We start from the raw sequence: 11347 nt of genomic DNA on the forward strand, positions 1-11347 counted from the left end.
AGTAGACAGTCTGGAGTATTACCCTCTGTAAACAGCACTGCTAACTCCCAAACAGCCTTCTTTCTTACCGGAGGACTAAGCTGTGACTACAATGAATGTTCCAGGATGAAGAATATAACCATATAAAACAATCCCCCCATAATATAAACTCCAAAACAATCACATAAAAAGATAAATCCCAGCACTGCCATTCTTCCAGCAAAAGCTTTTTTCCAAATAAAAGACACTTATTTCATACAATAGGATTTAGCCACTGCTTATCAGATTTGAAGTGAAGCTACAAAATGAGTCCTAATTGGGTCGATATACAAGCTATAATCTTTATAATCTATGAAAGAGCACTGTGGGGAGTCACATATACTCAAGCAGTAACATAAAGACTTCCTTTCATTTTGCAGGAGCCTGCTTTTTGGTGACAGAGGAATGGTTTTGGTGAAGAAGGAAAGTTATAACATGCTGTCAACACTACCACCTTAGAGCCATTCCTCTCCGAGCTTTTCAGTGTTCACGTTCAGTTTGGTGACATTGTAAGTTTCCAGCATTGTCCATTGCCTACAGAAATAGGTAAAAACTATTTCCTACCTTAGATAAGCTGCAGCAATGCAACCTAATTAAGCCAACTGTGTTTTATTTTACACCTTCATGCCAGATAGCTGCATTAGTGTTTTTTGAATAGGAACAACACACATCTTACAACTCAGGTTATACTACCAGACCTGGCAAGCAAGCTGGAGCAAATGCTTCCACATCCCTCTCTGAAATGTAGTTTGTGACCACCAGTTACCATTGTGAACACTCAATGGAGCCAGTCACACACCACCAGCACCACAACCGCAGCTCAGCTCAGACACAGCATCCATGTCTTGTTAGTAAGCTCCTATTCGGGGTCCCTGTGTGCAATTGGACAGTGTCCACAAGCTTTATTACTAATACAGTCATCATGCAGGAGTGTTTCCTATAGTAAATTTTCAAAGCGTTTTGTAAAGTTATGCCTTTGCTACAAAATCATTCCACGAAAAGTATTCTGCTATGAAGCAGGTGTTTTCAAGATCTACCCCAAGGAGTCTCTACTCAAGTTATGCAGTACTTTGAGGTCTACTTTCTAAACTGTTTAATAAACATCTATGGAGTCTCCATGGGAGATTGCAAGAAGATACGGCAGTTCTATGCAGGTGTCACTTTAAGATTAGGGCTTCATCAATCTTTCTCTTTTCAGCCTTGAACCCTTTAAATGCTTGTGGACTTGTTCACTTCCTTTTGCTTAGTTATCAATCAGGCAAAAGCTTTCACTCTTTGATTCTTTTGCTATTTGAATTAGTTCTTCCAAATACATGAAGGCAAATGGAAAAACTTGGTATTTCCAGCATGCCACACCAGTTATCCTCACCTGTGCATATCCGGCTCGTTGGCTGTCCTTGGGCATCTCATCTGGTTGGAGCTAAAGAATCCATATACACTTGATTTGTTAGTTTTCCTAACCAAAACAGGTTTCCCAACAAAATTTGCAAAAGTAACTCAAATAACAGAAGAGACAAGACACTCTAAGCCCGTTTCATATGCTTTACACTGGATTACTAAGACAGCACGAAAGAACTGGATCTGCATGGGCTAAGACTGCATAAAATCAGAGTATAAATGGCACAAGTCATTCACATCATTACTCTGTTTCAGAGTGTTTCAGTTTTTTAACTGAAGCAAAGAAACCTGTATGTTTCCCACCCTAAAAAGGACATAAGCCCAAGACAGAAATATTTTCTTGCTGTTAAGCAAGTATAAAGCTTACGTTTATTTGCAGTAATAACAAAGCTTCTTAAAACAAACGGAAGTGAGCACCAAAGATAAAGGAAACTTTGCCATTGTCTTGGACATTCATAGTTAAAATAAAAACTCCCTGAACACCTTGCTCAAAGGCTTCATAAATTCACAATGATATTGACTAATATGTCCCAAAAGCTTAGTGCTCTACATCAACAGAGGTTCTGTGCCTACTTTTGGGCCCATAAATTCAGCTGACTATTTGCCTACTGACTGGCCCCAGAGCTACTATTTTTCCTCATTATTGGGAATTTTGTAAGCATACAAGTTAGATTTTTTTAAGGTTAGCTCCAGTTACCTCATGCTTGTTTTCCACTGGAACACTAAAGGAAATATAACCAACACTTAAATGTTGAGAGAATACGTATGAATATGAAATCTTGTGGTTTAAATGGATAAAAGGAGCAAGAGTAACTTTTCCTTAAGTTCAAGGACAACATATAGAAGCACACTAAATTAATGCAATTCTGATAAAAAGGTTCAGAACTTACTCAATACCTACTTAATCAACTTCAACAGCTTCTGAGAAAACAAGAGCTACGAATGACTCTGCAGAACTCTAATAAAAGTACAGAAATACGTAAGGTATTATTACAAATTTAAGAAATAACCTGTCTTTATGCTCAGATTCACAAAACTAAAGAAATTCTGAGAACAAATAAAACAGAAAACAAAGGAAGTTAAAGAACAGGTCAACTTCTCCAAAATTAAGCCTTCAGAATATCCTAACCAAAGCTCTTGATGATATTTTGGCCTACCAGACAACTGTTTGGAATTCACAATATTTAGAGAAAAACAGTGATATTTGTATCTTTCATTTTTTATGAGGTATAGGCAGCCATAAACCACTCAGATTTGTACTTTAGTCTTAAAAAGCCAAGGGAGTTTTGAGGTGGAGGTGGTTTTTTTTGTTTTCTGGTCAGGATTGGGGGGGCTGGAGGGGGAGGATGACTAAGGTGGGTTTTTTACACTAATAGGACTGTCCTGGGGAAGAGTATCAGTAAGTTTAACAATTTTGCATTCTTTCAAATAGCTGCCAATTTAACATCATGCAGGTTTGGTTTTTATTTCTGAATGCTAAAATCTCCTTTAAGGAAAGGAAGAAATGCTAATGAACCTACAGTGACAGAAAACATGAAGAAAGAGGACAGCCTCCAGCATGTAAAAACCAGAGCACCCTTTCCTGCTGAAAATGGCATTCTGGAAAATTATTTTTAAAAATGGAAGGAAAGTCAAGGTAAAACTGTTTGTCAGAATGAAAGTGAAATCACAGAGATATTACTTTGGACAAAAGCACTCTAGTTCCTAGTATCAATATCACTAAGTTGGAAGAAAACTTTGTTTAAAGAAGATCATGGAAACCACAACACAGATGATCACTAATTAATCCTCCCTCCTTTATATATTTACATCCTTTGCAAATAGTATGCATTAGCATGCTTCAGGACCAGCCTACTAGACAGACTTAAAGCCAAGTTACTAGAAATATATTAAATAGAACTTTATTTAAAACAGCACCCAATATCCTAAAGATTGAAGTAATCACCTTGCAGAAGTCAAATAAACCTACTTTTCTCAAAATGGCTCCACAAGAAAAAAAAAACCCCAAAACAACCAAAACTCAAAAACTAACTCATCATTAGAGCTCCAAATGAGAGGAAGAAAGGTCCTGCTGCAATACTGAAGTACTTCTTATGCAAAACTATCAACTCATCTCTCTGATTTCCTAATGGACATAGCTGAACTTCTGAAGAGACTACAGAACCTGGATGCCTTCAGTTTTACTGAATGTCAGTACATTGTCCTACATATTGCCTTCATTTAGAACTTTGTATGATCTTCCATAATACAATATTCCAACTTTTAACTGTTTGTCTATATACAAATGTTGATAAATATCTATAAAGATATACAAAGAAACACAACCGCTTGTTTGCTCTTGACATAACTCCTTGCTAGACAAGTCATCATCTCTGCTCATCTCTGGTAGTACTTCACTGGACTGAAAAACAGAAGGCAAATTCAGAAGTTGTTTTTACTGTCTAAAAGAGATTTCTAAAAATGAATTACCACAGTACCCGCACAGTATTTTTAGAAACACTCTGACGTTTCAGTTCTATAGGAACCTGAATGGCTTCTCCCAAGCATCATTTCCATTTTTTGCACTCTCCTTTATGCAAAAATACCTTATGCCTTCTAGTGCTCACTACTGTTGGTAAAACATTGAAAAGCAACAGCAGTCTTACGATTGTGATAGAGACAGATACCTGGAGAACAATTTTTTTCTGGACAAGCTGTTTCTCTTCCTCTCCCAATCTCACAGATGCCAGAGAAGAAACGTCTCTCATCCACCAGCTGTTTCAGCCACATGCACAGCAGTGACAATCACAATGAACTTCATCAGCAAGTCTCACCACCTCAAAAGTTGGGGAACAAGGGCTTGGCATTTAGGGGAATATGGCACGGAACACTAGTGATGCACCCACCTTACTTCAAAACACTAACAAAAGGAGAAGTCTGTAAGAATCCATGCTAAAGCAGCTCACCAAGTCTACTGCTTTTCATCACTCAAGTTACTTTTGTCCAACACAGTACAAGGACACAGAAAAAAACAATCACTGTCCGAAACCACTTTTATAAGAAAACAAGTCAGACAAAACAAACCTTCAAAGGTTTCCCCAAAGCAAAGATCTAAAAAGACTATGGACAGTACCGACTATCTTTGGTTTATGTAACAACACAAGCCAACTTTCCACCTCAGTTTCTGCAGCACTTCAGCTCAACTTGCATTCCAGACATGCAAGCTCTACTCCCTCCCATTCTGTAATTGCTCCAAACCCCTCCAATTTTTTCACTGCAGCATATCTAGGGTAATTCACCATCGTATGTCCCCCCCAACTTACCTTCCTCCTTTTACCCCAGCAAAAAAACTGTCATAACATATTTTTTTGTTGATAACTACCTGATTAGGGAGTTCTAATTGCCATTTTGTTCTTAACTTCCTAGAAGATGAGAAACTCTTTTTTAAAGTAACTTCAGAGTGCTAATATTCACTACAATTCATATACAGTGCAGTTATTTTCATTACATGCCACAGATTCTCAGTTTTAAAGTTTTGCCCAAGAACAGAAAAGATTAGGTGATTTCAATATGTCAATAAGTATGTTAAGAAAAAGGAAGCAAAAAAGGGCAGAGTACTCACTTCAGTGTGGGAGAGAACTGCGAGAAGCCAGCTGCAGAACTGCCACTTCCCACTCCCTGTGACAGCACACGCAATCAAGACTTTCTCACAGAAGATACACTCATAGCCACGGTATTAAAACAAGAAACCCAGAACTTCTGTGTGAAGAAAAAAAGTTATTTATATTGGAATTTTGCAGGCAGAGCCTGTTCTCTGTTGAAAATATTGTTTCTAATACTGAGCCAACTTAGCAGTAACAACAAAAATACAGCTGTTGGAAAAAAATACTCCCCTTCTCTGCCCTCCCTACCCATTATCACAGGGGAGAACATAGAATCCAGTGTCTTTGGTCAAGGCTCCTAAGAACATTCATAAAAACACACAATATTCTTATATGCATAAATACAATAACCTACGTAAGTATAAACGTAATAATAAATACAATAAACTACAACCACTGTTTTGGTTGTTGGGAGCCTAATTTTAGGATACAAATTCTATAAACCTCCAAACTCTTCTGACTGAAGAAGATAAATCCAGAAAACTAAATTAACATAAGAGACAGTTCCCAAAACTCTACAGTTACAAAACTGTTGTATATGCCCACATCTGAAGATGAAGAAAGGTATCAGCAACAAACATTATGAACATTAAGGGCTTTCCAAAAGTAATCATCAAAAATTATATCACATAGTGCTCCCAGGAGAGCTGAGCAGAAGCAGAAGCAAACAGGAGAAATATACAGAGGACAATCACTCCAGAAGATAAAAACTGAAGCTAAAATAGAATAAAAAAACCTTTTAGCCAGAACACTCACTGAAGAGCAGCAAAACAAAAAAATACCCCAACCAAACCAATGAAAACCCTAAACCATAACCACCACCCATTGACTGCAGCCAGGCAGGTAACACACACTAGCCACTTCCTACCAGCAGCAGCAAGGGGCAGCTTCAGAGCTGCCACACTTTATGGGCAGATATTAGGATCAGTTTTTCAAAAGCAGCCACCTGACCTCCTTTTGTATGCCTTTTTGGAAAGCCCGCCCCAGACCCTACCAAAGAGCCACACTGGGAAAGTAGATGGGATAAAGCACAACTCAATGCTATCAATCTACCAAATTATTATTCTGTGAAAAGGGAAGCAGAAGGGACTCATTACTACATTTCAATGATTACAGCTGCTAAGGAATTCCTTGTCTTTCACTCAAACTAAAAATGGATGCATCAGGCAAAAGCCTGTAAATAAAGGTAAATTACAGAAGAGATACTTTGCTGTGGAAAATATTTTTACAAGTGGGTGTTAACAGCTGGTCCAGAGAACAGGGAAGGTACAATGATCTCAATTCACGTCTTCAGCTATAATTGGACCTATCAATAAGGTACCTGCAATTCCTCCCATCCTGTTTCCCAAAATGCACCCTCTCTCCTGCTCTACTACTTTGTAAAGATGAAGATTATCAAGCAGTCATTTATGGCAAGCAAAAAATACAATCATTCAAATACTCACAAAATAATGTCCCTTTATGAAAAAAAAAAAAAAGTCCAATTAAGTATAAGTATCTAACTTGTAGTGTTCAGCATACTGAAAAGTTACAACACACTAACAATAGGCCTGAAATATTCCCAAACCCAGCAATGTGACCTTTATTCTGATTTGAGCATGAACTTCGCATAAACTGGATTAAGTTTCAAGAAATACTGAATTACTAAATAGCCCATCATCCTTAAACCAGTTAACTATTTGTAAAACAAAGCACTCAATATCAATCAATAAACACCAGCTAGAGAATTCCATTTCCAGTATCTGGATTAAGCATGAACCATCAGTTCCCATACCAAGCGCATTACAATTACTTCTACTGGAGTGAGACTTCTCTGTAATCCCAAGTTTGCTCGAAAGTATTATATCAGTTACTATTTAGTGTAACCAAAACATGCATACACACTGTTAAGCCACTGTCTTCCCCCATTTAACCTCACTGGCAATGTAAGGACACGGCTGCAACATTTTGTCAACCTAACAGCTGCTGTGTACAGTTGAACAGTGACAGAAAGGCAGCACAACTGCATATTTTTAAAAATTGTTTTATTTCTTAATTATTATTTTATATGTAGTTATGTTATAATAAATTTCATTATGAAATTTTAAAAAGCTTGCTCTCCTTCTCCTCTACCACTATGGGTAAATCCTATGGATTCTGGGTAGACTTTGTACCAAGATGAAATATTCACTACATGACACTGAATTGCAGACTAGGTAAGTAACATAGCCTGACTATCATGCTTTTTCAAATTTTGAAAACAACACACATTAGAAGTTTATGCAAAGTCATTACATGCTCTTTCTTGATGGAGAACTGTGATTTGAGCATCAAATTACATCCCATAGGATTACTGCACTGTAGAGGTGCACGGTATTTCCATCTGGTTTTACATGGCCATTTCTCATCCTTGTGCTTAAAGAGCTTTTCTACAAATCTGTGAACAATGTGGGCATGCCTTCTACCATCACTGCTTGCATGAAAGGCTCCTATTAATTGATCTAAGGGACACAATGTATACAGGCATTAACATTTATGTGAGCTTTTTGTTTGGGGTCTTCTGATTTTTTTTGTTAATCAGGCATAAAAAGGATATTTTTCATGATACTACAAACTTACGAAACCCTTTAACTCAGTCTGACAGTAACTTTATGTACATCAGCCAGAATGACCAACATCCACAATTTCCACAGGTAACATAAGCTCATTATGCACTACAAATAGGAAGTTTGCATCTACATCGGAAAAAAAAATTATGCAGCAAATAAAAATGTTAATTATCAAAATCAGCTTACAGATTTGGGTTACAGGCAGAGTGCTCAAGAAGACCAATGAATATATTTTCAGAGAAAACAGACGTGTTTTGGTTTATTTCACTAGGAATTCCTTTATGCTCTGAAGTAGGGTGGACATTACTTTCATCTGAACAAACCCAGTTTTGGAGATTATACCAAGTTTACCCAGTCTCAAAATCAATTTAAGTGAGTACAACATTGTTTAATTTTATTGTCATTTCCCAGTCTCTGGATACATAATACATAGTGCTCTGCAATCCAGAGCACAACAGAAACGAACTGAATGTGGCTTGTAGTAACTAATATTAGAGCAATGTTTCTTACTAAAAGAACAGAGGGAACAAAACAAGTACCTTAAGGCAGGCCTCTGACAGTCACATCACTTGAACTTTGCTGAAGATAAAAAGTTGCTTGAAAATGTAAAAATATGAGGACAGTGTTACTGACACAGTGAATCAGCAGCTGTTCAAAAATCTTTAATTCAAACCAACTTCAGGCGAAGCTGCAGAGCAAGTCACATAACTATTCTGTATTTTCTCCAGTTTTAAGTTCTCAGATCTTTTGCAAGGTGGTTGGAAGTCTGAAAGTGTTTGAAACTAGTAACTGTGTGTGAGCATGCATATGTTTTATTACTATTGAGAATTTTACTCCTTTTTCAGTTCAATTTCCTCCATAAGTGACCTGAAAAGGCTTGAATTTAAAAAGTATACACAGTAGTAGGCTGTTCTAATACTTGCAAGTGTAAGCACAAACTATTGCTCAAGAAATTCCACTAACAACCCTTGACTTCAGTGTCCATATGAAATTCAGTTATTTTAATGTCTAAGGCATTGCCATTCTTGTTTAATATCCTGTTTATTCAGCTGCTGATACTCCAATCAATCTTTTCTGTACTAAATAACCTCAAAAAGATGCTCTAAGTGGTCAGTGCTTTTTTCTCCTACTAGCTAGGCCACATGTTGAGATTTCAACTCCCTTTTTGCCTTCACTTAAGAACTTTCATACTTTCCTAGACATATTCCTCCTAGTGCTACTAAGTATAAATCAGACACTAGACTTCATGAAACTTCTGGGGGAAAAAAAAACCAAACAAAACAGTACACCCTTGGTTGTTTGGTTGGTTTTTGGGACTTTTTTACAGTGATATTTGCCCAGGACTTTTTTAAATTAAAAAGACCAAAAATCATACAGACTGAGCAAAAGAAAACAAAAAAAGTATAAAAAGAAAGTCAAGTCTCTTTGCTGACATTACAGGTTTTTTCCTCTACAAGATTCCTGTTCCTTGGGTAGGTCTTTTCAGTAAAAAAGAAATCTGTTGCAATGAATACTAGACACCAGAAGAAACTATTCTAAGAAGATACCTTGAAGATTATTCATTTCAATTCTCACTGTAATTCTTGTATAACTCTGCACCATATCCCTCTGCAGTTGCATTAGACAGGTTTGCAACATCAGCTCTGACTCTAAGTCAGTGTAACAGGATTGACACACTGCGCTGCTCTTTCATGCACTCTACTTAAACTCCTCTCCAATAAGAAAATTGCTGCATTTTCTCTGCACCTAAGTGACCCACTAAAAGATTCCCCAGATTTACTTTGCATTGTCTAATTGGTCCATTTATTCTGTCCTCAAATCACCAACCTTGCACAAGTCAGGTAGTAAAGAATCCTATACAGAAGAATCACATTAAGTTACCAAAATTCTGAAGCACTTCACCCTCCACTGTGAAGAATCTTCTCTTTAAAATTCGTTTCCTAATTTGAATCAAAAAATTATGTTGCAACTTGTATTAAAAAAAAGTCAGTAAGAGATAACAGCCTATAGCTGAATTCCACAAATGCTTATCAGCCTCTTACGAGTGTTTGTCCCAGGTGTTAATTCATTATTCTATACAACATGAAATAACTTCTTACTCTAAAATCTGGTGCACATTTATTCCTCATATGCGTTTGAAAGCGAAGTTCCACGACACAGTCTTCATAATTAAATTATGCGCTAGAAAGGGGGGCAGGAATCAGAATATCAGTGCAAATGAGGTTGTGCCTAAAGGGCTAGAGCGGTACAGCACTGATGGAAACCTGTTTTGATAGATCATACTTGTTTTCCATTACCACTGTGACTTGTCAGTTTACAGACCACAACAGAACTATTTCCAATAGGCTGAAGATTACACACAAGCCATAAGAAAAAAAAAAACTTTCCACATTTCACGCAAGTTACATTTGTCAAGATGATGCTCATCACTGCAACCTGGTAACACAAACTTTGTGAGAGAAACCGTCAGATCCTGAAGCTGCTGGCAGCCCGAACACACGACTTTGATACCTGAACTGGTAACTTTTACCTGCTGTTGTAAACCACTTCTGCGCCGGGAGCTCTACTACCGCTCCCGGAGGGCACACGGGCCAGCGCCGCGGCGTGCCGGGGACTCGCCAGCCCTTGGTACCGACACCGGGCGTTTCAGAGCTCCTCCGCTGCACGCCAAGCAGGAAAGGAACGAAGGGGAGGGGGAGGAGCGCACGCTCCCCCTGTCCTAGGACGGCAGCACAACCTTTCCCGGACTGGCCACCAGCACAGGGAGGCAGTGTGGGAGGGACCCGCACCCGGGAGACGCGCGGCGGGGCGCAGGCGGCCCTGCGGGACCCGCCGGGGCGGGCGGCGGTAGGGCACGGACGCCTGCGGGGCCCCCAGGGTGACCCCGGCCACCCTCGAGCGACAGCATCGTCCCGCTCGGCCGCCCCCGCCCGCGGGGCATTACCTGGCTTCCCCGGCCGCACTGCCACCGGCCCGGCCCCGGGCGGCGCGCCCCGGCCTCAGGCCCCGAGCGGCGGGCCCGGGTTCCCCCGCTTCTCCGTGCTTGGCAATGGCGGCGGCCCCGCTCCCCCTCCCCGCTCCGCGCTCACTGGCTGCGCCGCTTCATGTGACCGAACAAAACCCTCCTCGACACAGCCCTTTGTGTCCCGCCCGGCCGGGGCACCGGGAACGCCGCTCGCTGGCTTGGGGAGGTGGCGAGGGACGCTGGTGGGGACAGAGAGAGGCGACGAGGCGAGCTGGAGAGGGAAAGGCCGGGGAGGGCAGTGCCTGCTGCGCCTGCCCGATTTCCGCCACGCCGCCGCTGCCGCCGCCCCGGCCCGGCCACTTACCGCGGGGCGGGCGGCTGCGGCCGAGCCGCGGTGCCGCACCAGATCGGAGGCGGCCGCCATGTTCCCGATGCGGCAGGATGGGGCAGAGCCGCCCGCTCCGCCACCCGCCGCTAGGGCGGTCGGCCCGGCCCGGCCCGGGTTGGACTGGGTGGGCTCCGCTCGGCCCCGGCCCGCGCCCCCGGCCCGCGCGGCCCCGCACCTCCCGCTCTTGTCCCCCCCCCACTTCGCGGCCGGGCGGGGGCGGCGGGGGCGCGATACAAAAAAATAAATCGTAACGGGAAACTCACGGGCTCGCCGGGCTGTGCGTCACGCCGGGGTTACGTCCTGCGCGCGCCGTCGTGACGTCATCGCGCAAACCTCCCGACCGCCCCAC

At 41.2% G+C, this 11347-nt stretch overlaps 1 protein-coding gene across 5 annotated transcripts in view; it reads right to left on the reverse strand.

The window, feature by feature from the left end:
* ZNF644 (zinc finger protein 644) overlaps nt 1–11325 on the reverse strand; it is a 52208-nt gene extending 40883 nt beyond the window's left edge. Inside the window, exon 1 of one of the 5 annotated variants that reach the window (XM_039556484.1) lies at nt 11262–11325. The gene's annotated coding sequence lies outside the window, so the exon portion shown is untranslated. Of the gene's footprint in view, nt 1–5017; nt 5155–10974; nt 11082–11261 lie in introns of those variants that run through there. The other 4 variants (XM_039556487.1, XM_039556486.1, XM_039556485.1 and 1 more) reach the window with 4 other exon arrangements.
* Nucleotides 11326–11347: the final 22 nt, after the last annotated feature.

This window comes from Corvus cornix, chromosome 8 (assembly GCF_000738735.6).
Source record: "Corvus cornix cornix isolate S_Up_H32 chromosome 8, ASM73873v5, whole genome shotgun sequence".
Classification (NCBI taxonomy): Eukaryota; Metazoa; Chordata; class Aves; order Passeriformes; family Corvidae; genus Corvus; species Corvus cornix.